The following is a 25,000-nucleotide window of genomic DNA, read 5'->3' on the forward strand; positions in this document are numbered from 1 at the left end:
GAATAATGTATGAAATGGTACCTACAGTATATACTGTGTGTGTGTGTATGTGTATGTGTATGTGTGTGTGTAAGGTGTGTCTGTGTGTGTAAGGTGTGTGTGTGTATGTGTGTGTGTAAGGTGTGTCTGTGTGTCTGTGTGTGTAAGGTGTGTGTGTGTGTGTGTGTGTGTGTGTGGTTTATTATTTAATAACACCTATAGACACATCTGGAAGAATTAGATTTATACAAATATTTCCATATGAGCACAGTATGGGAGTTTTTTTTCTGTCACCACTGTGGTTTAGTGTCTCTGGTCTCTCTCTCTCTCTCTCTCTCTCTCTCTCTCTCTCTCTCTCTCCTGTGGATAGCATAGTAGTGACATTTCAGCCATAGCACTTGGAGGTGGAGAGCTTTACCTTGAATGGTCGCTTAGATCAACTGGCTTAGCCGACATCTCCCCGCTGGCGTTCTGAGAGTGGGATCTTCACCCTCTCCATCGAGCAAGGGGGGGGGGGTCTTCATCTTCATCCTCCTCTCCAGAGAGAGTGGGTTTTTAAGGTCACAATTGGTCCCACTCAGACCACTAAGCTGAAACTCGCCAACACAAGAGGAAGTTTTTGCAAGAGCCTCTCATACTTGAGGACTACTCTGAGCTGGAGAAGAGGTTCTCGGAAGCACTGCTCATGTTATTTCTTGAGAACACTTTGATGGCAGTGTTTCAGTAGAGCCCTGCAGATACACCGAGTGTAATGACAACTTCAGCGTTGTTGTTCTCATCTAAGTGGCTGTGGCGGGAGTTCTAGAACTTTCTTCTCACTCAAAAATGGCACGGTCTGGCAGTTCTTGATGGTGCTGTGTGCCTTCACGTCGCTCCTGTGATGCTGAGATGCTGCTGCTGTCTTTAGAATCTATCATTATCGCTGGACGCACGAGACAGACCATACAGCGCCGAATCGAAGCCGTTTCTTGAATCCCCGGTTTGAAGGTCAAGCCTTTTAGTATTTGAGCTGCACTGCGATTGTGAGGACTGATAAAGACACACAGGCCGCCCATACAAACCGCAATCATAACCCAAGGTCAGGACTTGGTGTTCCATATACACCGGCGCGTACGTCGCCTGTGAAGTAGGCAATCTGTGAAGCACGGCGTTCAGAGTGGTTGGCCATGAGTGTTTGGATGGCTAGACTTGTGTTATATAGAGAGGATGACTGTTGACAAAATGGCTCAGCCAGCGTGGATGCAATCACACTCCAGTCAAAGCTGAAGGTCAACAATCACACTACCATACATATTCATTGTATATTTATTGAACAGCATACACATTGTCCCTAACTGTTTTTGTATGTTATGTACATGTACTGTACATGAACTGAACAACCAAAGCAAGGCAATGATATATCTCAACCTGTGTGTGTGTGTGTGTGTGCGTGTGTGTTTGTGTTTGTGTGTGACTATATGACAGTTGATGTTTATTTTAGGGTAGTGAAATGCTTGTTCGTGGACATGGTCTGGTGTCAGTACTTTAGTCTGACAGACTCAGCTGTATCAAGCTGTGTTTCGGGGATGTGGAGTTGAGGGAAGGTTATTGAGGCCAGGCGAACCTGCATCAGTGTTCCCTGACATCAGCAAAAATCGAATCCCATTTTCCATTGTCTGAAAACTTTCAAAAGAGAAAGAAGAAGAAAAAAAGTGTTTTAAAATGAAACAGAGCAGGAGAAAAGCACAGGCTTAAGGGCATTCCTCACACTTCCTGTACAAATCAAATACTCCATTTATATCTGCATATGATGAGGGACAACCAAACTTTGTGAAATGGAAATTGTACTCCATCAGCTAATTGCTTAAATGCCTGAAAGACACACTCCTAATTTAATGGCAACAGAGGGTGAGAATATTTAAAAAGGGAAATTTATAAAGAACACTACTGCCATAACTGCTGTAGTTTTGGGGGTTTTCTAAATTATATTCCACGTCCTGCATGATCCCAATTCTTAAGGGTGCATCTGTGGGTGCTTCTTTTAAATGATTTTGGAAATTATATGGGTGCTCGCTCCGTACCTTAAGGCATCTCGCATACAGAGGTGAGACATATCTAGCATAAGGGAAACCTCTACCACCCGTTCCCCTCTCCTCCCTGCAACAAACGCCTATCTTTTCCTTTCTTTCATTAAACCGCTATGAAAGATTTCCATCTCTCTGTTTATATGGCATAAGAGAGGGCGAGGTCTCGGGGTTGCTCATACTGGCACTATTCAAGAATGTTTCTCTGTCTCAGAGCCTTCTAGAAACTCAGCGGTACAGCACCAGCAATGGATCTTCAGATAGGAGGGAAGTTTGTATGGTGTGAGCAATTTTATTTTCCACCCAGAATGACGTGTGGATTCTTCAAATAGGATATTTCAAATCAATCCATAGTCCCAAAAGTTGTATGATACTGAATGACAGATGTTTCTAGAAATAGGCGGGAATGTTTTGCCCAAGCAGTAGGAGGAACAAGAGCAGTGTGCTTTGACCTTAGTCTATTCATGATCGAGAACAACTCTTCCCACGTCATCACAGACTGTGCTGTCACAGTTCCCTCCCGGCCTTGCTACAGTACTCTGTGTGACTGGCCTCCGGGCGTTAGGTAAAAATAACAAAAACACTCCATCTCTTGACAATGGCGTCCCAGAGAAAGCTGTGGCAAGACACGGAGCAGACCGCACCACGTGGGATATTTATTTTCCGCGTGTGGAACGCACAGAGCCTGCCTTCAGCGGCTGAGTGCACGGCAGTTTAGCAGCTCACAGCCCATTCTGGCGCACAGAGAGCCGCCTGTGTTCCTCCGCGGAGCCAGAGAGGTGTGAGACCGGTCCAGGGCTTCTGGACGCTCCGGACCTGAGCCCCAGAATGTGTTTTATAGGGTCCCAATCCTCACCTTCTGTGCTGACGGGGCGGGGAAGGTGGGAGCTGTGTATTGTACACTTATAAAACACACACACACACACACACACCAGACCACAGTCCCAGACTGTGTGGTTTATGACTTACTTCCTGTTCCACTTCCCCTCGTGACCAGACTCTTTCCCTCTCCTCATTGTGCTCTGGATAATTCCATAATTGTGTGTGAGTGTGTGTGTGTGTGTGTATGCACACGTGTGTGTTCTCTTTATATGTGAATGTGAATAGGTTATTTGTTTGCATATTTTTTATTAGTGTGTGTCTTATGTGTGTATGTTTGATGTTATGTGTGTGTGTGTGAGTGTGAGTGTGAGTGTGAGTGTGAGTGTGAGTGTGAGTGTGAGTGTGAGTGTGAGTGTGAGTGTGTGAGTGCGAGTGTGTGTGTGTGTGTGAGTGAGTGAGTGTGTGTGTGTGTGTGTGAGTGTGAGTGTGTGTGAGTGTGAGTGTGTGAGTGCGCAAGTGTGTGTGTGTGTGTGTGAGTGTGTGTGTGTGTGTGTGTGTGTGCGAGTGCGTGTGTGTGTGTGTGTGTGTGTGTGCGAGTGCGTGTGTGTGTGAGTGTGTGTGTGTGTGAGTGTGTGTGTGTGTGTGTGTCTCATCAGCTCCTGTTCCTGCTGCACTGCATCCTCTGTCATTTCCACCCCTCTCGTTCTCCTCTGCCCATCCCGCCTCCTCTGATGATGTCTTTCCTCCGTCTGATCCCCTTATAGTTTATATATCTCATACCTCCACACACACACACACACACACACACGCACACACACACACACATACATATTCATACAGCGCCGTCTCACTCACACATCCGCCCTCCACACTGCACTCTATAGACAGGAATTTGAAATGACTGTTCTCCTAATCTGATATACGAGGAAGATGAATTAAACAGAGGTCTTTGTGATGCTACTGATAAGCTAGTCATATGTGTGTGTGTGTGTGTGTGTGTGTGTGTGTGTGTGTGTGTGTGTGTGTGGTGCAGCAAGATATAGGAGGAACAATCGTGGTCTGTGCTGCACAGGTGCCTACTATGCTCTTTGTATGCAAGGCTGATATCTGTCGAGATTCACACTGTCATCAAAGCCCGTGTTTCTTTTGATTTAGTTTTATTTTCTGGCTTGTCATAAGGCGTGTTCCGTGGTTTGTTGATGTAAATGGAATCCGTGTAAAAGCTGCCGATGCCGGGCAAAGCCACGTCCAGAGGGCAGAGTGACCGGCGGGGCTCTGCGGCTCTTATAGGTTATATTCGTTATATTCAGCGGCTCCCATGCGTTTTGAAAGGGGTGACGAAAGGGCATTAGTCATAAATCCTGGCAAGTCGGTCTGTCAGACGTGTCTGCCGTTGAGTAAAAACAAAACGTTACATACTCTCATAAGTGTCGCGTCAGCATTGCTGAGTTTTGTTATTTTTTTTTTTCTATTTTGTTGAACTGCTTTATTCGATCAAATCGATGTATCGTGTTTTGGTGGTTTTTGGAGTCCCTCCCCCGGCGTATGTCAAGAGATCAGAATTCTCAATTTCTCAATCACAGAGAGAGAGAGAGAGAGAGAGAGAGAGAGAGAGAGAGAGAGAGAGAGAGAGAGAGAGAGAGAGCGAGCGAGCAAGCAAGAGCTCCATGATGGCACACACCCCACCACTCTCAGTCAGGCCAGGGCAGAGCAGCTTGTCTCCTCTGCATCAGGCAGTGGGCCGCTCTGCTGCTCCTGCATGCCGGTGAGGGAGGAGGATGCAGTGGAGGAAGGAGCAGCATTATTATTCCAGAGCACTGCACTGTGTGTGTGTGTCTGTGTGTGTGTGAAGGGTTGGGGCTGGCCGTAGGCGGGTTCATCCAGGCCGAGCCCAGAGAGAGTGGGTAGAGTCAGGAGTGCTCGCGTCAGTCCTGGGCTGGACGTTCAGATTGAGGGTCTGTTTAAAAAATGTCTGAAGGAGACAGAGGAAAGAGAGAGAGAGAGAGAGAGAGAGAGAGAGAGAGAGAGAGAGAGAGAGAGAGAGAGAGAGAGAGAGAGAGCTGGGAAAAAGGGAATGAGAGATAGAAAAAAGTAAAAAGGAGGGAGGATGGAAGAATTAGGGGCGAGTGAGAAGGAAAATGAGGGAGAGGAGAAAAGGATGGCGAGGGAGAGAGAAATTGAGGGAGTGATGCAGAATGATTTAGAGGTGGAAGATGAAGTATCCATCGAGTGAATTCTAGGCAAGGCCTCCAAGATCCATGTGTTTGTATGCTACACACGTGTGCTCCCTATGTGCTTGTTAAGTCAAGTGTATGTGTGAGTGAGATTGGGGACGATGTTTCTGTTAGTTTGTGTGTGTGTGTGTGTGTGTGTGTGTGTGTGTGTCTGTGTGTGTGTGTGTGTGTGTGTGTGTGTGTGTGTGTGTGTGTGTGTCTGTGTCTGTGTCTGTGTCTGTGTCTGTGTCTGTGTCTGTGTCTGTGTCTGTGTCTGTGTCTGTGTCTGTGTCTGTGTCTGTGTCTGTGTGTATGTGTGTGTCTGTGTGTGTGTCTGTCTGTCTCTCTGTCTCTGACGTGTAAATGTTTGTGAATGTGGTCATGAATATACAGTATATGTATGTGTTCTAATATTTACTTTTTGCATATGTATGGTACAGAGTGTGTGTGTGTGTCATAAGTTCAGCCAGGGGCTCTTTAGATTTCTCATGGTGCATGTGACAGATCCTGACATTGGACAGCTGCTCATACATTCTCCCCACCACCAATATACCAGCTCAAGGAAACACACACACACACCGACACAAACACACACATGCACACACACACAGAAACACAAACACACATGCACCTACACACACGCACATGTACCTACACACACACACGCACACACCTCCCCCTACCAGCACACACAGACAGCACCTCTGTAGTTACCAAGGAGACAGGCATCTCTCTCTGAGCCAATGGCCATTGTAAATATAAAAGGCACTAGATATGGGTGTGATTTAGCAATGATTCCCACCATAACCATATGGCTCAGTAGGTGATGGTAACATATCAGGGAGAGGCACGCTAATACTCAGTCCTACTCTACTGTTGGATTTTTATGGTTATGTGATGTTGGCAGGGGGAGGTTCATTACCAGTCTACTTAAACACCTGCTCTCCCAATCCCCACATACTGGACCCTGTGGCTTGACAGGTATGCTGGCTCAGAGATTGTGAGACTAAAGATGGACTCCAGCTGTATATCACACCCCTAAATCTCTTCTCTGTTCGTAGAGTTAGTACACAGACAGAAGTTTATTTTTTTAACTGACAACAAAATTCCCTCATGGCCTTAAATGGATTAAACGTAACTTTACACCTTCTTCCTCATTTCGGGAATTGGGACCTATCTGGCCCCGCCCCCTCTCCACACACTGCTCACCTGCTATTGGCTGCTGAAGCTGACACTTCTAAACTGCCTGAGTCTTTATGAGGAATTGTCCCATCACCAAGTGCTCAGGATTGGTTCAGTAACCTCATGACTGTCATAAAGGACTGCAGTTTGAATTCCCGTACTGAGGCTGTGATTGGTTGACCCTAGATCCAAAGCAGATGTCCTATTCTACGGTTGGATTTTTATGGTTTTATGGTTGGATCTTCACGTGGACTTCACATTTATTAATTACCGACATGGAAATCCCAAAAACCAGACCCAGTGTAGCATAGCCCAGCTTGTATAGACAGGCCAAAGGTAGCACAGCACAAGCTGTTCCTGGACAAGCATCATCTGTGTGGATGTGTGTACAGCACCGTAGCCTAGTCCTGGAGTAAGACCCCCTTAAGCCCCCTTGAGTCTGCAGGTGGAGGGGGATTTAGGCCTGATTTAAACACAGAGGCGATACGTCTCCTCAGTCAGGGGCTTCTCTAATTAAACATGCAAGTGGAGAGGCAGGAGTCGCCTTTTAATAATGATGCGTCCCGCAGTAAACCCTCCACAAATGAGATGTGGAAATGGATGTGCAGCCAGCCCGATTTGCAGCATAGTCGTGTGTGTGTGTGTGTGACTGTGAGTGTGCCTGAATGCATGGTCATTTATGTGTAAAGGTCTTTTAGGGTAGAGAAGGGCACAAGGGCTCTATTTTTAGTGTGAGTAGAATGTGTTGGCTTTCCAGTGTAGCATGGACACTATTCTAGAATTCTCTGACTGCATTGCTCACCATCTCTCCCCATCCTCTTTTCCTCCATCAACCTCTTTCCTTTCTTTCACTGATTTTGTTCCTTATTCTACCACTAACACACAAACACTACTGTATATGTTTGAGACACACACTCACCACAAGTCTTGTGTGTGTGTGTGTGTGTGTGTGTGTGTGTGTGTGTGTGTGTGTGTGTGTGTGTGTGTGTGTGTGTGTGTGTGTGTGTGTGTGTGTGTGTGTGTGTGTGTGTGTGTGTGTGTGTGTGTGTGTGTGTGTGTGTGTGTGTGTGTGTGTGTGTGTGTGTGTGTGTGTGTGTGTGTGTGTGTGTGTGTCTTCCTCTCGAGCATTCATGGCGCGTATGTGACACGACCCGTGAGCGCTCCCAGAGGGCCCGAGCGTGTGAAGCCTGTGACAAGCCGACCCGGCGTCGACCAAAAGGATTGTGGGGTATTTATAGTGCGCTCCGGATTGGCCGGCTGTGTTGTCGCGGTGCCCCAGGGCCCAGCCTGTGGAGGGGTGTTGATTGGCTAAAGTCAGGACCTTCGCCAAGTAAGCGGGTTGCAGACCTCGGGGCCTAAACATCCAACACATGCACATGCACATGCACACGCACACACACACACACACACACACACACACACACTACAACTTGCCCCTTCAGAAGAGAGAAGTGTCTCTACCTCCTGAACTGATATTAAGTGTTTATATTGAACCTTGAGCTGTAGAACAGTAGGGGGCTGATGGATGTGAATGTGTGCACTGAACCTTGCAACGCACGCACGCACGCACGCACGCACGCCTTGAGCTGAGATATGTAGAGTGTGTGTAAATACTACGTTACACCGAAGAGCTTTTTCAATTTGAATTTGAATGGGAGGGAAGGAGGGCTGATAATAGCTTAAGTTAAACAGAGGAATAACAAGACAGTGAGAGAGATGGGAAATGATGCAGAGGGATGAGAGAGAATGTAGAGAGAGAGAGAGATAGAGACACAGATGGATGATATACGTCAGGAGAGGACAAGCAAAAGAAAGGGATGAAAGGATTAAGAAAAATGAGTAAAAGAAGGCTGAGAGAGAGGAAAGAATGAAATTGGAAGGGCTGAGCGAAACAGGCGAAAAGCAAAGAGGAAAGGACAGGAGAGACAGTGGACTCAATTGGATTAGTCGTGTGGATCAGCCTGTTCTGTCTGTTGACCTGAGGCATGGCTGTGTGCTTATTGAGTTTGGAGCGATCAGACCGGGGCCCTGACATGTGTGCTGTGGCCCCGGAGCTCCAGGTGAGCCCGATGGTGGCTGGGAGCTTTCATGGGACGTACGTGTGTCTCTGGGGCCCTGGAACTCATACCAATCCCCAAGCAATCCCTTTCGTATGTGCACATGTCAGGAACAGGTGTTAGCATGTATTTGGGTGTTTGGTATGTTAGTAACTGTGTGTGTGTAAGAGAGTGAGAGAGAGAGTGAGAGAGAGAGAGTGAGAGAGAGAGAGAGAGAGAGAGAGAGAGAGAGAGAGAGAGAGAGAGAGAGAGAGAGAGAGAGAGAGAGAGAGTGCGCTATCATGTGTGTTCGTGTGTTTATTTTGTGTTTGATGGACCACAGACACACTGGCGCCATCGAGGATTCATGCACAACAATTGATGCTTCAGTGCGCTCTCTCTCTCTCTCTCTCTCTCGCGCCGCACCTTCCGACGGGGCCGATTGATGCTTCAGTGCGCTCTCTCTCTCTCTCTCTCTCTCTCGCGCCGCACCTTCCGACGGGGGCCGATTGATGGCTCTGCTGACAGGGCTTGACTGCTGCGGTATGGTGATCACTCTAATTAACTGTAATGATAATGGCAGCAATCTTTCTCTCTCTTTTTTCCTTCTCTTCATCTCTCATTCTGTATTTCTCTACAGCATCTGTCTCTTTTCTCCCTTTTCTCTCTCTCTTTCTCTATCTCTCTCTTTCTCCCACCCTGTTTTCGTCCCTCCTCACTCACCTCCTGCTTCCTCTGTTTATTCTATCTCTCTCTCTCTCTCTCTCTTTCTCTCGAATTGGCTTCATTGTAATCATCATCGCAGTTGTCTGTCTGTGACAGAGAATTAATAGGCTGCGTTGACAGGGTGAACATAATGTTGTGATGAGTGTCACTGACGGAGAGGAATTGCGTGCTCCCCTACCTGCTGTGAACCTCTCCCTCTTTCTCTCCCTCTCCCGCTCTCTCCACCCCACTCTCCCCATCCCCCTCTCCCCCCTTGGCAGGAAACAAGTGCACTGAATTACTCTTGGTGACAGTGACTTCTTGTGATACCCGAAAGGATGAGATTTAATAAAGCACTGGGCCCTTCGTGTCACCCGTTCAGGCTGTCCCTGTGATGCTTGTAGCAGGTGGTTCAAGCCACACATGCCAGTTGAAAATAAATGCCTAAAGCCAAGTATTGTTTTGTGACTTTTACTTCAGAGTTGGAATGCTTTGTGAAAAATGACTGTTTCTAGAAAATGAAATGATCTGTGTGTTTTAGTTTTTGTTGTTTTTTACGGCCCCTTTTCACAGGCTGGTTTTGAGCTTTACATGTATGTGATCAATGTAGAGACACTGCCCTCTACTGGTCAGAGGAAACATGCACCGTGCCCACGATCAATTTCCATTAGTATTCCTGTGCTGTCACTGCTGTGCTCTTTTGAGAGCCGGAGCCTTATTTTGTGTTTTTTTTTTTTCTTTTTTGTGAAGGAGGAGGCTGGGTGTTGACTCGGCGGTCACTGAGCCTCGTCTTGGATAATGTGGAGCCCATTAAATGTGTATTAAGGTCTGGGCCTGCCTCATTGGCAGCACCCTTTCCTGCTGTTTCATCCCATCCTAAAACCCCTCTCACTGTCTCACACACACACACACACACACACACACAGACAGACAGACAGACAGACAGACACATGCACACACACTTTCTCATGGGTGTCTGTGAGATTGTCCTTTTCTGCTAAATATAATTCACTTGGAACCTCACAGTTGAAGACCAGTGCAGACTTATTACCAGTTTGGTGAGCCCTTGACTGGGTTTGTTTCCCTGCAGAGAGAGAGAGAGGGAGAGAGAGAGAGAGGGGGGGGGGGGGGGGGGAGGTTAATAGGGGTGTGCTGTGGCTGAGTCCAGGCTTCTTAACATCCAGGGGAGGGAGACAGTGCTTAAGAGATGAGCACACCCATGCTGTTGCATTATACATGATACAGGCAAGCCTACTTAAACACGTGTGTTGTGTGCTCAGGTAAACACACACACACACACACACACACACACACACACACACACACAGTCACACACAATCACACAATCAATATAACACAAACACATACATATATCCTGCACATGTATGCACAGATTCATGCACATGCACAGACGCGCATTGCACACACGCACAGAAAATGATTTGAACATCCAGACAGGGGTGCATAGGGGTGTGTACTAAGCACATGAATGTTTTAGTGGCTGTAATCTAGCTTGTGTGTATGCGTGGTTAGACTGGGAATAAAGGCTCAGAGGTCTAGTGATCCTCCCTGTGTCAATGGCTCTCCCCACGGCATGCCTCAGGCTGGCCCATACTCACACTCTGTCTCCTGTCTTCTTTACTCAAGCACTCTCTCTCTCACTCACACACACACACACACACACACACACACACACACACACACAGCTATGCTCATATTAGGAGTAACAGCAGCTCGGCTATCTATGTGTTACATAGGTCACATGCAACTGTATACTGAGGCTTTGCACACTCACACGGGGGGGGGGGGGGGGCATGGCACTGGGGCACCAGTAGGGGGTAGTGATGGTACACACACACACACACACACACACACACTAGCGTGGATGACCCTGATTTAGAGGGTTTTTAGCTGTGTGTACGTGTGGACATGGTGGAGCATATGCTGTGTATTTATGGGTGGAGGGATGGTGATGGAGTAACTTGTGTGTATGGGTGTATGGGGGGTTTGGGAGGCAGGCTGTTTGTGTGGGAGGTAACACTGTGCTCCATATGCTTAGTTTATAGTTGTTTCCAGTTTAAATGTGTGTTTAGTGTGTGTGTGTGTGTGTGTGTGTGTGTGTGTGTGTGTGTGTGTGCCTGCCTGTGTGTGCCTCCAAGGGAGTGTGAAATGAACAGGCGGGAATGTGAGAAACGGAAGATTCCAGACTATCTGTCAAACTGACACCCATGCCGTCCTCACTTACTGCCAGCGTGTGTAGATAATGGCGGTAGCTGGCATCTGTCCTGCGCTGTTGCCCTGCTGCTAGTGTGTGTGTATGTGTGTGTGTGTGTGTGTGTCTGAATGGAAGAGACACTGCTGCATATATGCATATGCATTTGTATGCATGACTATGTGTCTGCCACTGCTGTGTACGTCTGGGCGGTGTTTGCGTCTGTGTGTGTGTGTGTGTATGTCTGTGTGTGTGTGTGTATGTCTGGTTGCACGTCAGTGTGTGTGTGTGTGTATGTATGTATGCACGAGTGTGTGTGTGTGTGTGTGTGTGTGTGTGTGTGTGTGTTACTATTAGTAGCACCTCCACTGCTCTGCCAGTCTGTGTGCCTCCTCTGCTCTTGGCAGAAGCTGTGGAGGTGGCGGCAGGAGCCCCAGTCAGCCGCTGAACTGAATCCAAAGCACCTGGCAAAGTCCACTGCCTGTCCCGTCCCGTCCCGTCCCGTCTCACTTACCTGTCAGCCGCTACCCGACACACCCACGTAGGCTCTGGCCCAGTTATTGATCTGCCCACCACTACACTCTCTCTCCCTTCTGCCTGTCTGTCAGAGGCTGTGCATTTCCATATATACACACACACACACACACACACACACACCCTCATAGACCCCACAGACCTGCCATACTAAGCCAGAACAGGTGACACGGTTGGATAATGAAGCTGTTTGTGCAGAAAGCAGAGATCTAATTAGGGTGTAGGTATTCTTTCTTTCTCTCTCTCTCTCTCTCCATCCCCCTCTTTCTCTCTTTCTCAGCCTTATTCCGTGGAGCAGTGGGGTAGGGGGTGGGGGTTGCCCTTGTGCTGGTGCCAGTAGTGTTGTCTGGCAGGTGAGCTTAGTGGAGTGTGTGTGTGTGTGTGTGTGTGTGTGTGTGTGTGTGTGTGTCTGTCTAGGGGGGAGGGATGATGAGAGGGAAGGGCTCGGGACCATTTGGTCCTTCAGCGGTTGGCAGCTTGATATTTTGCCTCTGACAGGCATTGTTATGGTAACAGCCCATGTCCCTTTGTCTCTGCGCTGTTGTTACTAGGTGACAGGTGCTCGCCACTCTGTCCCTTAGGAGGCCAAAGTCTCAGGGGTTGATGGCTAAGGTGTAAACACACACACACACACACACACACACACACACACACACATTCATAGCTCATGAAAATTTGCACACAAAGCCACGCACCAAAGTACCCGTGTAGACACCGATGATGAACACACATTCACTCGGGGAATGTGCACTTTGTAAGAGCAGCTAGGTAATTGTGAGAGCCCTTAACAGAATGAGTCATTCAATCCCTACTGTATGGAGTAGAGGTCTCATTAAATGCACTCAGAACTGATCTGTAGTTAAGCATGGATTCATTTACTAGCTTGCACTCACAAATTAGCACTTCTGTTATCTGAAAGGATTTAGAATTGATATGATCTATTCCATGTCATACTTAATTCATCCGTTCCTTATGTACTTATGTAAGGTGACACCTGTTGCATTTTTCCAGCATGTACTTTATGTGTTTACCACAGAGGAGATGGTTGTGGATACTAGTCCGAACCCAAACTCTGTGTTCTTTGAGATCTTCTACCACAGCAGAGTCAGTCTAAACCCAAATATAGTGTTCTGTGACCTCTCCTAGGATGGATGGTCTAACTTCAGACATCTGAGTCAACCAACCTTGTGTGTAACCTCACCTTGTGTAAGCACCTGCTAGTATTTCAGCCCAACCCCAAACCAAAGATTTCTCAGACCTGTTGTCTTTCATAGGAGTAAACAATCCTCTGCTTTGGTGAAGCTAGCTGAACCTTATCCCATGCCAGCCCAAATCATTGTTCATTTCCTGTCCAGTTCTCCTGTGTAAGGCTTTCTTCTCTTCCTCAGCCCAAATCCAACATCTGTTCTCAGTCCAAACTTCTCTACTCTACAGGGGCCTCTATCTTATCTTAACCCCAAGCACAGCTCTCTCTCTGAGCTGATATCCTATCTCAGCATCAGCAGAGAATTAGTCTCAATCTCTCTCTCTCTCTCTCTCTCTTTCTCTCTCTCTCTTTCTCTCTCTCTCCTGAGAAGGAGTGGAGCTATCCTCTGCCAGATGCACTCAGGCGCATCGTGCAGCAGCTGTCCACCCTCCAGCTGTAATTAAAGCCTCTTACCTGACTATTGGCTCAATAGTTCATTAGCTCGCACCGGCATGCTCTTGTATGTTGGCGTGTGCATGTATGATGGAAGAATGCTTTGAATCCCTGAAACCCACAAAGAAAACATCATCCAGTTACCATGGTTACAGCAGGCCAATCCCATGTATACGCCTCTGGACTTCTAGGGTGTGTTGAGGATATAAGATAAATCATCTCTTTCTCTCTATCTCTCAGTCTCTCTATCTCTCTTTTTTCTTTTTCTTGCACTTTCTCTATTTCAGTGTCACCGCTGAACTTGTACCCCCATCAATACCCATCCCTCTGTTTCTCTATCCCTGCCTTTTTTCTTTTTTCTCTCTCTCGCTCTCTTTCTCTATTGCTTTCTCCCTGTCTTTCTCTGATGGAGGTTAATGCAGCGTTAAGGGGCTGAAGAGGTGAGAGGACCCAACTAAACTGTACAGCTGCACAGCTGAGGTGACCGCCCCCACTCTAGATGCTGTCACTCTCTCTCTTCATCTCTTTCACTCACTCCCTCTCTCATTATCTCTCTTTCCCTTCTCTCTCTCTCTCTCTCTCTCTTTCTGTCTCAATCTCTCTCTCTCTCTCCCCATTGTCACAACTGTTATCCCTGGTTTGGACATCCTTACAGCAACCTCCCTCCAAACACACACACACACACACACACACACACACACACACACACACACACACACACACACACACAGATATAACAGCTGCCATCTGTTGCGTTTGATTAGTCTCGTAGCAGCAGCAGACGCCCAGTGCTGACATCACAGGACTCCGTCCACCGCTGCATCGTCCGTGCATCCCACACCGTGACTGAGCCTGAATGAATGAGTGGTGAGTGAGAGAAGGAGGGGGAGAGGGAGGGATAGAGAGAGTGAGGGAGTGAGAGAGAGAGAGAGAAGATTCAGAGTGCCAGAGAGGAGCTCTCCACTTTTCCCGCGCACTCGACTGTCATCAAGCTTTGCCATGGCCAGGAGACATTATTACTATTTGTGAGTACAATATGATGTCTCTCTCTCGCTCTGTGTGTGTGTGTGTGTGTGTGTGTGTGTGTGTGTGTGTGTGTGTGTGTGTGTGTTTCTATGTGCTGTGAGTGAGGGTGTGAGTGAGAGTCTGTTTTGACTCATGGGTACTTTGCCTGTGATTCACATGCTGATGACCATGCTATTAAGGACTTGGTCTTGGTTTTCAGGAAGACTAATTAACTACCTCACTGGCATGGTGATTTAGCTCTAGGAGAGATGTCACATCTCTCTTGTCTTCTAATTTCTGATTTACACTTTTTTTTGTATTTGATGTAATTGTATTGTATTGGATGTATTTGACCACTGTTTAGGCTTGATTTGTCTCTCCACATTTGTAGAGTAGGTCTTTGTGATGATTTGTGAGTGTGTGCAAGCCCACTTAGATGCTTTGTTGATGTTTGGAGTGTGTGCATGTTTGTTTAACATGCCAGCACATGCATCTATCTATCAAGAGGGTATTTAAAGTATAACATATATACATATACATATACTTATTTGATGGTATTTCTGAGGAGGACTATCAGAGGTCTATCAGAGCTGTGTGTGTGTGTGTGTGTGTGTGTGTGTGTGAGGATCTTAAGGTGCTCGTCACGTCCCTGTCTTGTCCTGTCCACTCCCTCCACCCTGGAGTGGTGCCCCTGGATATCGCTGTGTCTCCACCGTCTCACGACACATTCAAGACTAAGTGGACGTCAGTGTTTGCGTGGCGCTAGTGATGTCACACCCTGGGTGGTTATTTTTAGAAAGTGTGTGTTGGTGAGGCAGGCTATTGAGTGGCTTGGCATTTGTCCTCGGCGCGGTGAATCATTTCAGCGCAGCGGCGCTTCGCCGTGCTGCGCAGAGCCGCGCTCATTGTTTCAATTGTTCTGTGTGAGATTGTAGTTCGAAGCCAATCAATTATAAATCTCATATAAACAGTGCAGTAGGCGACAGCTGAGGAATTTACAAGTGGAATATGCATAATGTAGTGTGTGTGTGTGTGTGTGTGTGTGTGTGTCTGCGTGCGTGTGTGCTTAGGCTTTTGCTGCTGTTGAAAATCTTTTATTCAACTGTGTCTAATACCGATATTGTACTGATATTGATTTTTAAAGTCTAATTCTAGAAGGTGCTGAGCTCATCTAGATCAGCCCTAACGGTATAGGCAGTAGAAGATCCACATCTTATTTTCATGCATGCCATATTGTTGACATTGCAGAGTAGGGGAAACACAGGCTCTGTCATTTTCTGCCTCAGCTGGCTAGTTGCATAAGATGGCAAGCGCCTCCATCTGTTCATAAGGCTTGCGTGTGTGGGTTTGCATGCCTACACACACACACACACACACACACACACACACACACACACACACACACACACACACACACACCCTATGGACACACTGATGTGACAGCCTTGATGAGTGCTTACTCATGCTAGTCCAGCGTAGCTGATTGGCAGCGTTGGGGCGGCTTGTCAAGTCACATGACCTGGCATCGTCCCTCTCAAGGTCGGCTGTGTGTGTGTGTGTGTGTGTGTGTGTGTGTGTGGCTGGGGCTCTGTGTCCTAAAGCGGGCCGAGACTAATCACCCTCCCTGGCACGTCTTAAGCCCCCCTTGAGCTGCCGAGCGGCTCTGCTCTGCTCTGCACTGCAGTCCTTCCGCAGGCACACACACATGCATGCACACACACACGCACGCTCACACACACACGCACGCACACACACACACTATCCTTAGAGCACAGTTAGGGATGCACCACATGTGTATATACACAAACACACATACACACGAACACACACACATACACATTCATACACACACAATGTGATGCGCAGTTATGGACTCTTCACCAACGAACATAGAACCATTGCCTACACACATACACACACACACACACACACACACACACACACACACACACACCATCCTCATGCATTGTTCTTAACACTCAGTGTCTGTGTGTGTGTGTTGTTGTTGTGTTGTTGTTGTTGTTGTTGTTGTTGTTGTTGTTGTTTACCCTATGCAAATGGCCTGTGACGAGGCAGCTCACATGAGGCAGTGGCTCAGCAGCGGTGGCGGCAGCAGTGACACACGCCCCCTCTGTCGCTGATGGTAATGCACCATGGCAACTCGCCGTGGTGCGTCACGGACAGGCATGCACATTAACCTCGTGGGCAAAGAGAGCAAGAGAGAGAGGAGAGAAAGGAGGAGAGAGGAGGATGAAAGGCAGATGAAAGAAATGGGGGGAGAAAGAGGAAGGCAAGTCAAAGGAAGATGTTAGGAGCGAGGGATATATATATATAGAGAGAGAGAAAGAGAAACTGCATCACTGAAATCCCAAATCGAAACTGCTTCATTGGTGTTCATTAACCTTCTTTCTCGGAAATCGGTCTCCATGAAGTCAATTTCACCTGAAGCCGGAACACAATTAGACCCCTACTCTTTGATGGTGTAGCTCCAGAGTGCTTTTTTTAATGCTCTCTCACTCCAAATCCTTAATCAACAGTACAGCTACTAGACTAGGTACTATAGTACCACTCGGGATGTACAGTCTTCAAGAGATACATGGCTCCCCGATAACAGCTGACCTCTTTGTGCTACCAGGCCCACACCTGCGTGCCACGCTGCTGCTGTGAGTTTGAGAGAGCCAAGAGACACGTGAATAGATTATGCAACGTATTCAGAGCAGATACATTCTAATGTGTGCCATGTGTTTCAATGAGGCTTCGAATTAACTATTAAAATACTAAATAATGGATTTTTTATCCACGGTTGCCTTGGTAATGCTGGAAACGACGTGAACCCAGATGTTCTTGTAAAATTCCTCTGTTATATCCCACGGAAATGGCAGAGTTGTCAATGTGGTCCTTTGGTTTAAATTTGTGAAGCATAGCAACTGTTTAACAGTGTGTTTGAAGAATGACACACAAATAAGAAGCTGTTGTTCTGCCAAAATACACAGGAGAACATGCATAACCAGTCAAGCTAATGCTTTATAAAAGCATCTCTTACTGTTGCATGGTGTCTGCATGGAAAATCTATTCAGCGATGCCCTTCAACCTGTCAAAAATACAAACGGGACGCTAAAATATTTAAACGGCACCTACTGTTAATATTTAATGCACACATCACTTGGTTGGACTCCTCTGGCAAGCTTCCCACTGCCACTCCAATATCTGAGGAAACTGCTTTTTAAACGTTTTGTCAGTGAAAGTGCTTTTTGTTAAACTGTGACCTTGTGTGGCCCGAAATAGTATTTGAATAGCGTATTTTGCTTGGTTTGTCTCCATTATGATCATCTATTGGACAATACTGCTCTCCCAGGACAAGGGTGTCTCCTAGGACAGGTGAAAAGACCTTGTTAATTCTCAAACTTTTTCACTGTAGATTTTGAGTGGGCGAAAGGCCAACGCGAGCAATTGCCAAAGCCACAGGTCTCTGTGGTCAATCAGCGTCTGTGATTCATTGCATTAAGTTCTAATGTGCACGCGCTGCTTTGTCCAGACGGCGTAGGGCTGGTTGATTTTACAGCAATCCCACTGCCGCTGCATTTCCCTAAATAAACTCATTTGATCATCGCTCGCAGTTGTGTTAGCGCTGACATGGAGAGGATAAGAATAGACTTTACTAATAAAGGCAGCCGGAGCCTCCGTCCATTAGTCTGTGTCTCTCATCCTCCTCTCCCCCTCCCTGCTCGCGCTTTTTGTGGCTATTTTTAGTCCATTTGCGTGGCAGTGTTTTGATCATTAAGCTAATGTGCGTGTGAATATGTGTGTTTGGGTGTTTGTGTGTGTGTGTGTGTCTGTGTGTGTGTGTACTTTTAGAATATGCAGGAGCGTGTCAGGGTTTGCTGCCTCGTGTAATTGCTGATCTTAATTGCCAGATAAATATTAAAATTGCGAGGCACTCGAATGCCATTAGGAGTAACCCTTTTCGCAGACGCTGCCATTGTGCTTGTAAACACTGACGCTAAATAGGATGAGGGGTGCGCGCGCCTGACCTGCCACTGGAGCCCATTGTGCTTTAATTGATTTCATTACGGAAAAGCTTTTCAGCGGCACCGCATACACAGGTGCCAGCATCGACCAATTCTACACAGCGCAGCCACTTCCAGAGTGGAAACCTTTACTGGCACCCCATAGTTTGCATAGAGCAGCCATCACCAAATGGCGGACCGTGGTCCGAGTCCGGACCGTGACGTAATCCTATCCGGACCCAAACCATAATAGCCTAATTTAGATTTTCACGTAAGATTTCAAAGCTGCGCTAAATGTTTCGTTGGTTAGGATAACAGCATTTACTTCGGGAGCTTCAGGAACCATCATTTCGCTTGCTGCTACTCAGCCAGTGAAATCTGAGAATTCTGATAAAGTCGAGTCAGTGAGTAAAGTAGCCTACTATGGAGAAGAGACTGATAGCCTGAAACGAGCGAGGAGAGGAGACGGGGAAACAATCAGATGGATATCGAAGTTAACGATAAGTAGCCTAAGTTATTTTCAAATCATCGATTGCTCAAAGAGGAGAAAGCTAGACAGCGAGAACAGAGCTTTATATAACGATATATAACGACCACGCAAAACTGTCACGTCCGTAACGCCACTAAATATGGATGTGACAGTTTTGCACGGAATTGCCCGGACCTCTTCTATATATTCTGAGACAGGCGATTTTAAGCGCCAATTTGAAGCACCTCTACTAGACAAAGCATATATTTTGAGCAAGCATAGGGTAGGCCCATTCAACAGTGAACTGAGACCACAGAATATTTTACGATTTAAGAAGGCAATATGATTGATCCACCACAATCTAGTTAAGCCTACATGCATTCACTGCCCAACAACGTGATATTCCTGGGTTTCCAGGATTTCGGGTCAACATAAAAAAAAAAAAAAAAAAAAAAAAAAAAAAAAAAATTAAACTTGCTGATTAATGGGTTCAAGGAACCAGCTGTGGAATATCCATCCTTGTCTCAGCTCAAATTTTATTTTAAGTTCACGTTAAGATCTTAAAAATAGCCAAGGCTACTCAGTTTTTCTCCCCAATTAGGCTACTCTTATCTTGCCTTATTTCTCCTCATTTCGAATGTTGCCTTTTAGGCTACTTATTTTATTTCACATTAAACATTAGGCCTAGGCCTACAATCTTCTATTTCTTGAATTTCCCCTTGGGGATCAATAAAATCTATCTATCTATCTATCTATCTATCTACAACTAGGCTCCATCCATCCATCCATCCTAATATTATACATACATACATATACATAGCCTATACAAAGTTTCTGTAACTGGACCTCGCTGAAGATTAATTGAATACCCCTGGCATAGAGGGAGGAGGAAGAGGAGGAGGAGGAAGGCAACAGGAGGGTGAAGGAGAGGTAGAATTGTTTGGAGGTCAGAGACCATGAGATGAACACGGGTGAGGATGGAGAGGGTTGGCTGGTTTGTGAGTGAGGAGATAAAAGGAGCTGGAGGTGGAGGATGAGGGAGAGAGATTAAAGGAGAAAGTGTGAGTGCTACCCCCATCCCTCTGTCATGATCAGCATGGGCACCTCTGCCCCCTCAGGCATGGGCATCACCTGTGGCCCTCAAAGACCCATTACAGGCGATCTGCTTGGCTTTGGTTTCCCAGCCCAAATGAAGGCGGTGCCACGCAGGGTAGATGTGCTCATGTGTGGTGCTGTTTGTTTGGGTTGCTCACACCTAAACATTCGCATATGCAGGCTGCTTGGCTTTTGCTTGACTGCTCCTGTCTCCCTCTCTGACACTCTCTCTCTCTCTCTCACACACACACACACACACACACACACACACACACACACACACACACACACACACGGACAGATATCCTGCTAATGCATTACCTCGCTCAGTTTAGCCAATTTTCTGTCCGTGCCTCTCAATCACGCGGCCAGCAGTTTGTTTGACAGCGCTGCCCTTTTTAATCGGCCGCGTGCTCTCCCTGCACTGCCTGTTCATTAGGGTGCATTACTGCCCACTTCCTCTTCACCACCCAGAGTCGCTCCTCATCACTCCTGTCAAAGGGAGTGAGGCCGGAGACGTCCTGCGAATACAGCTGACCAATGGTCAGATCTCGCTCTTGTCTTCACCCTCGTCCGCACAGTGCGGCTCTGGGCAGGTCCCACACTTGAGTTAGCGGCAGTCGAGGATGTTATGGTGAGCCATGAGTGGACTTACTGGATCAGCAGTTCTACTCCCAGGAGAGAGGCCGAGTGGGCAAGAGATCTGTTGCTGATGTAGAACTTAAAGACCGAAACGTTGTAATTTCTAATAAAAAATAATTGCTTGCGGACTGGTCAGTGTGTGGGACTCTCACTAAAATAAAGGTAAAAAAGGTAAACCAATCAACACAATACCATCAATGACAATGATGGGCATGATGATATAAGTTGGTAATAATAATGCCACTCATATGAGCTCATGACACATAATGGCTGAAAATATGGGATCTTCCATATCAGTGAAAAGAGTTCCTGTTTTACTTTTGGCTGGTGGTGTGTGATTGTAAGGCTGTTTGGTTACCCTTGGAGATCCACCTCCCTGCGCCACAGGACTGGGTTCCCCACTGAGTGGTCAGCGCTCCTGCGGGTCTTTTTGTTTGCAAGGGCACAGCATGGGCTCGCGGAACACTTTGTTCTCCTGCTCGCATGGCTGACTCGGTCATCGGCGAGGAAGTGCTGGATGTGCCCACTCGGCTCGAGCCTTTGTTTTTATTTTTTTTGATCGTGACTGTCTGATACCTCTAAGGGTGTGAAATGCTGTCTAATTGTGATAAGCTATCTTTCTTCTTTCTTCATAATCTGTCAAATATGTCAAAGCTGTTGTAAATCCATTGTAAATGATTATAATTATATTATAATGAAGCCATTACGATGTTCTATATTTTGCCTGATGACACATAAAACTTGTTCCTAATGACAAACCCCGTTAAAGGGTTGTATCTAAAAATACCCCAGGCTGTTGATCTTTAAAGGAAGACAAATCCAGAAGTGGCCCACTGATGTGGCTCTGGCATTCGCTCCTCTCTCCAAATATATCCTCTCAGCCATCAGTCACAGCCGCACTGCTTATATATTTCCCTTCTGCCTGCCGTGCCGTTCGGTTGGTGGTTACTGCTGCCTTTCAGTAGGATGGATCACTTGGTAATCGGAGCTCCTCCACTGCTAACGTTGTGTCCTTTCTGTTCTCTCTTTCCCCCCTCTGTACTGTATTCTTCTTCGCTCTCTTCTGGTGCTACTGGTGATGCAGAGGATTGGGGATTTGCATTGTCTGCTGTCTTTTGTAGAACACCCACAACACTTTGTGTCCATGTGTCCTCAACCCATGCCTCAAATCACTTATAATCTAGATAGAATAGGGACATTTGTATGTGGAATTCTATATCTATATCACAGGGGTTGCCAAGGCCAACAAGGACAAATGCCCTGTACCATTGTGTCTGTACCATTTACAAGCTGTTGGTCCATGTGACTCTTCAGGAGGCTGTGAGTGAAAATAAATAAATAAATAAATAAAAACATCCTATTTCTCTGGTGTCTTTCAAGTGCTCTCCCCGTTGCTTGCACAGTGTTGTGCAGGCGTCAACAGTGCACCAGTCTGGCTCTGGTGACATTTTAGGTCTCTTTCATCTCTTTCATGAGATCACTTAATTCATCCACAACAGCAGGCAGCTTCAAAGCTCCAAGTCTGACACTTTCAGAAGTGAAGTGGGAATCCTTCAAAATCCTTTGTTGTTAATCTCAAGCTGCAAAGTTTGTTCCTTTCTCAACACAGGTAATCATTGGCAGACAGCATAACGTTTCGGTGCTATTTGGGTATTAGAATACATGCTGTGTATGCTTTTTGACAGGGTTGACGAAGCCTTGTGTAATCTCTAATCACTATGGCATAATTTCAGATCTAAAGCTTAGTCAAAACAATTTACATACTCCATGATTAAAATGATTTCCCATAATCCTCTGCTGTTTTCACCCCCCTTTCATTATTTATGATGTATTTGTTGGTAGATGCATTGCTGGTGTAATTTGTTTGCCTGTATGGGCTTAGGTATGTATTATTGTCCTCAGGACATGGAAACATGAATTGAGAAAAACTCTTTGTGTGTGTGTGTGAGAGAGAGAGAGAGAGAGAGAGAGAAAGAAAGAGAGAGAGAGAAAATGAATGAATGTGAATGTCCACGTGTTTATGTGCTGAAGGCAGGGAACACTAGGTGGAGCACAGTGTCCACTAGAGGGTGCCCAGAGGTTTTGGCCATTTTCTCACAGAGTCCTTAAATATGAGCAGCAGCAGCCTGAGGCAGGAGAGGCGGAGAGGAGATAAACCAGCCGGCCGCTGAGCGCTGCCCCGTGCTCCGGCCCACTGAGCCGAGGATCTGCTCTCCCCTCCTGTACGATAACAAGACATCTGCATAACTACATGTGCCCTCCGATTGCGGCCGAGGCTGGCCCGCATCTAGGCCACATCAGGCCCACAACCGACTCTGCTGCTGTTTGTTTTCTCACATATAAACATAAACAGTCTCTAGCCACATTTCCATTAGAGGTCTCCATCCAAGGCCCTCTGCTGCTTCCAATTACTATACAGAGACGAACAACGCCCAGGTTGTACTGTAGCGCTGTGCTCTACTTTACAGCTTGTCTGCAAATGTGCTGATAGAGGCAGAGGGCTTGTCCTGTTGGGTGTGGACGCAAACACAATGGAAGGTTATTTAGTGCAACTGGGGGTGTGCTGCTTTGTTGCTGCCTCACACCACAGTCAAGCCACTTTTTAGCCATTAAGAGATGTTATTATGCTGGCCAGAGATGGCCAGGCCCTTTCCTCACCGGTGACATGACTTCAAGATCACAGTGCTCACACTGTGCGGAAAATGGTGAGTAAAGGGGATGGGCTGAGGGCTTAAAAGGGAGCGATTGAAAATAACAACCATGCTGGCCTCAATACAGCTACATAAAGAAATACAGTCACTTTTTTCCTTCCCATGATGCATCCTGACTGCCAAAAATGGAGCCGTAGATCGATTTAGCCACAGCCAAAAAATGCTGTACTTAGAGCAAGCCCTGAAGTGACATCATAATTTTCAGGCCCTTGCCCTGGAAAAAAAGAACCCTTGTTGCTGAGAGGAACTGATGTCCCAAGTGTATCTGTCTGTCATAGAAACTAATATTGTTTATTCAATAAAGCCCTCCCTTTTTCCCGGGGTGTAATTTTTAATCCAATCTATCAAATTAAATCAGATCTTATCTTTGATTGCCTGCCTGTGAGCAGTGCATTGATGTGATTCTAGAACCTTCTTTGTGTTTTTGTGTCCTGGGCAACATTCTGTTGGCAGTGCCTGATACTGTTGGTGTGGAAGTGATTAGAATATCATTGTGGCACATCCATGCATCCCCTGAGGGGTCACTAACTGGATATCACTTTGAGAGAAGACATAGAGAGGAGGAAGAGGGGAAGGATGAGAGGGGGAGGAGAAGAGAAGATAGAAAGATAGAGATGAAATGATAGAGTATGGATAGAAGAAGAAATGAAAATGAAGACCCTGCACAGGGACAGAAAATGAAGAGTTGAGCCAGGAGAGAAAGTGATTCAAGAGAAGAGTGGAAGAAATGCAGAGAAAAAGGAGAAAGAAAGGGAAAGAAGACCTGGGTCTGCCAGGTTCTATACACTGCACCGTACAGCGCCATCAAAACCTCTAACGCTATGCCAGCTAGCAGCCATCACTCACCCGCTACCCCCCCCCCCCCCCCACATCCCATCCCAACCTCATTACCAAGCAGGACCCCATCTGGCAGGCCCCGCTCAGAAAATGGCCCCAATTACACGCCCAGGACCCCAGCCAGGTCCCCGCGTGCTCAGGGGGGCCTTAAAGCCCAGCCAGCGTGCCCAGCGTTGTTTGGGAGCCAGCTCCCTTTTAGTGGTTATTGGCTTCCTGGAGGCCCCACTGCGGAGGTGGTGATAAGGCCCAAGTGGGTCGTTTATCAGGGGGGTGCATCTCTGCTGGGAGGCCCCCCCCCCCCACTCCCTCCCCTACACCTTCTCCCCCCTCAGATCTACCACTCCTCTCCAGGGTGCTGTAGCATGTTAAGCTAATGGTGGAGCGGGGATGCTAACACAGAGATCTGTGACAATAGAAGTGACATTGCAAGGTGTGAAGTGCTTGGTGCGAAGGTGAGGAGTTAGTAACTTCAAATGAAGATGAACGAGGGATGATGGTTCAGGGAAGAGCGGAGAGGGAGAACAACCAAGAGGAAGAGAGAGGAGAGGAAAAAAGGAAGAGTTAAGAGAAGGGTGGAGATAGGAAGACTCCACTCATACATTCCTGAAAAGAAAAGTGCTACCTGCCATTTTCTGAGAACCTGAGAGTGACTTCAAATGAATGAGGGCATAATAGCGTGCTAGCAATGCTGTTGTATTTGAGGAATATTGAAGTGTATGTGGGTGCTGTAAGCAGATTACCGCCAAGTTACTGCCCTCGAATTAGGGGCACAAGCTTATTACCATATCAACAAAATGCCTCATGGAATGCGCTTGTGTTTTGGAGACAGGCTTCTTCCTTTTAAAAAAA

The 25,000-nt window shown here is 46.8% G+C and overlaps 1 protein-coding gene across 2 annotated transcripts in view; it reads left to right on the plus strand.

Moving 5' to 3' along the window:
- Nucleotides 1-25,000, plus strand: part of iqsec1b (IQ motif and Sec7 domain ArfGEF 1b) — a 181,640-nt gene that overhangs the window by 71,147 nt on the left and 85,493 nt on the right. The window lies entirely within an intron of this gene.

Source organism: Alosa pseudoharengus, unplaced genomic scaffold (assembly GCF_046254945.1).
Source record: "Alosa pseudoharengus isolate Yale_2024_CS ecotype anadromous, Long Island Sound unplaced genomic scaffold, YU_APseudo_1.1 YU_APseudo_1.1_scf_5, whole genome shotgun sequence".
Taxonomy (NCBI): domain Eukaryota; kingdom Metazoa; phylum Chordata; class Actinopteri; order Clupeiformes; family Clupeidae; genus Alosa; species Alosa pseudoharengus.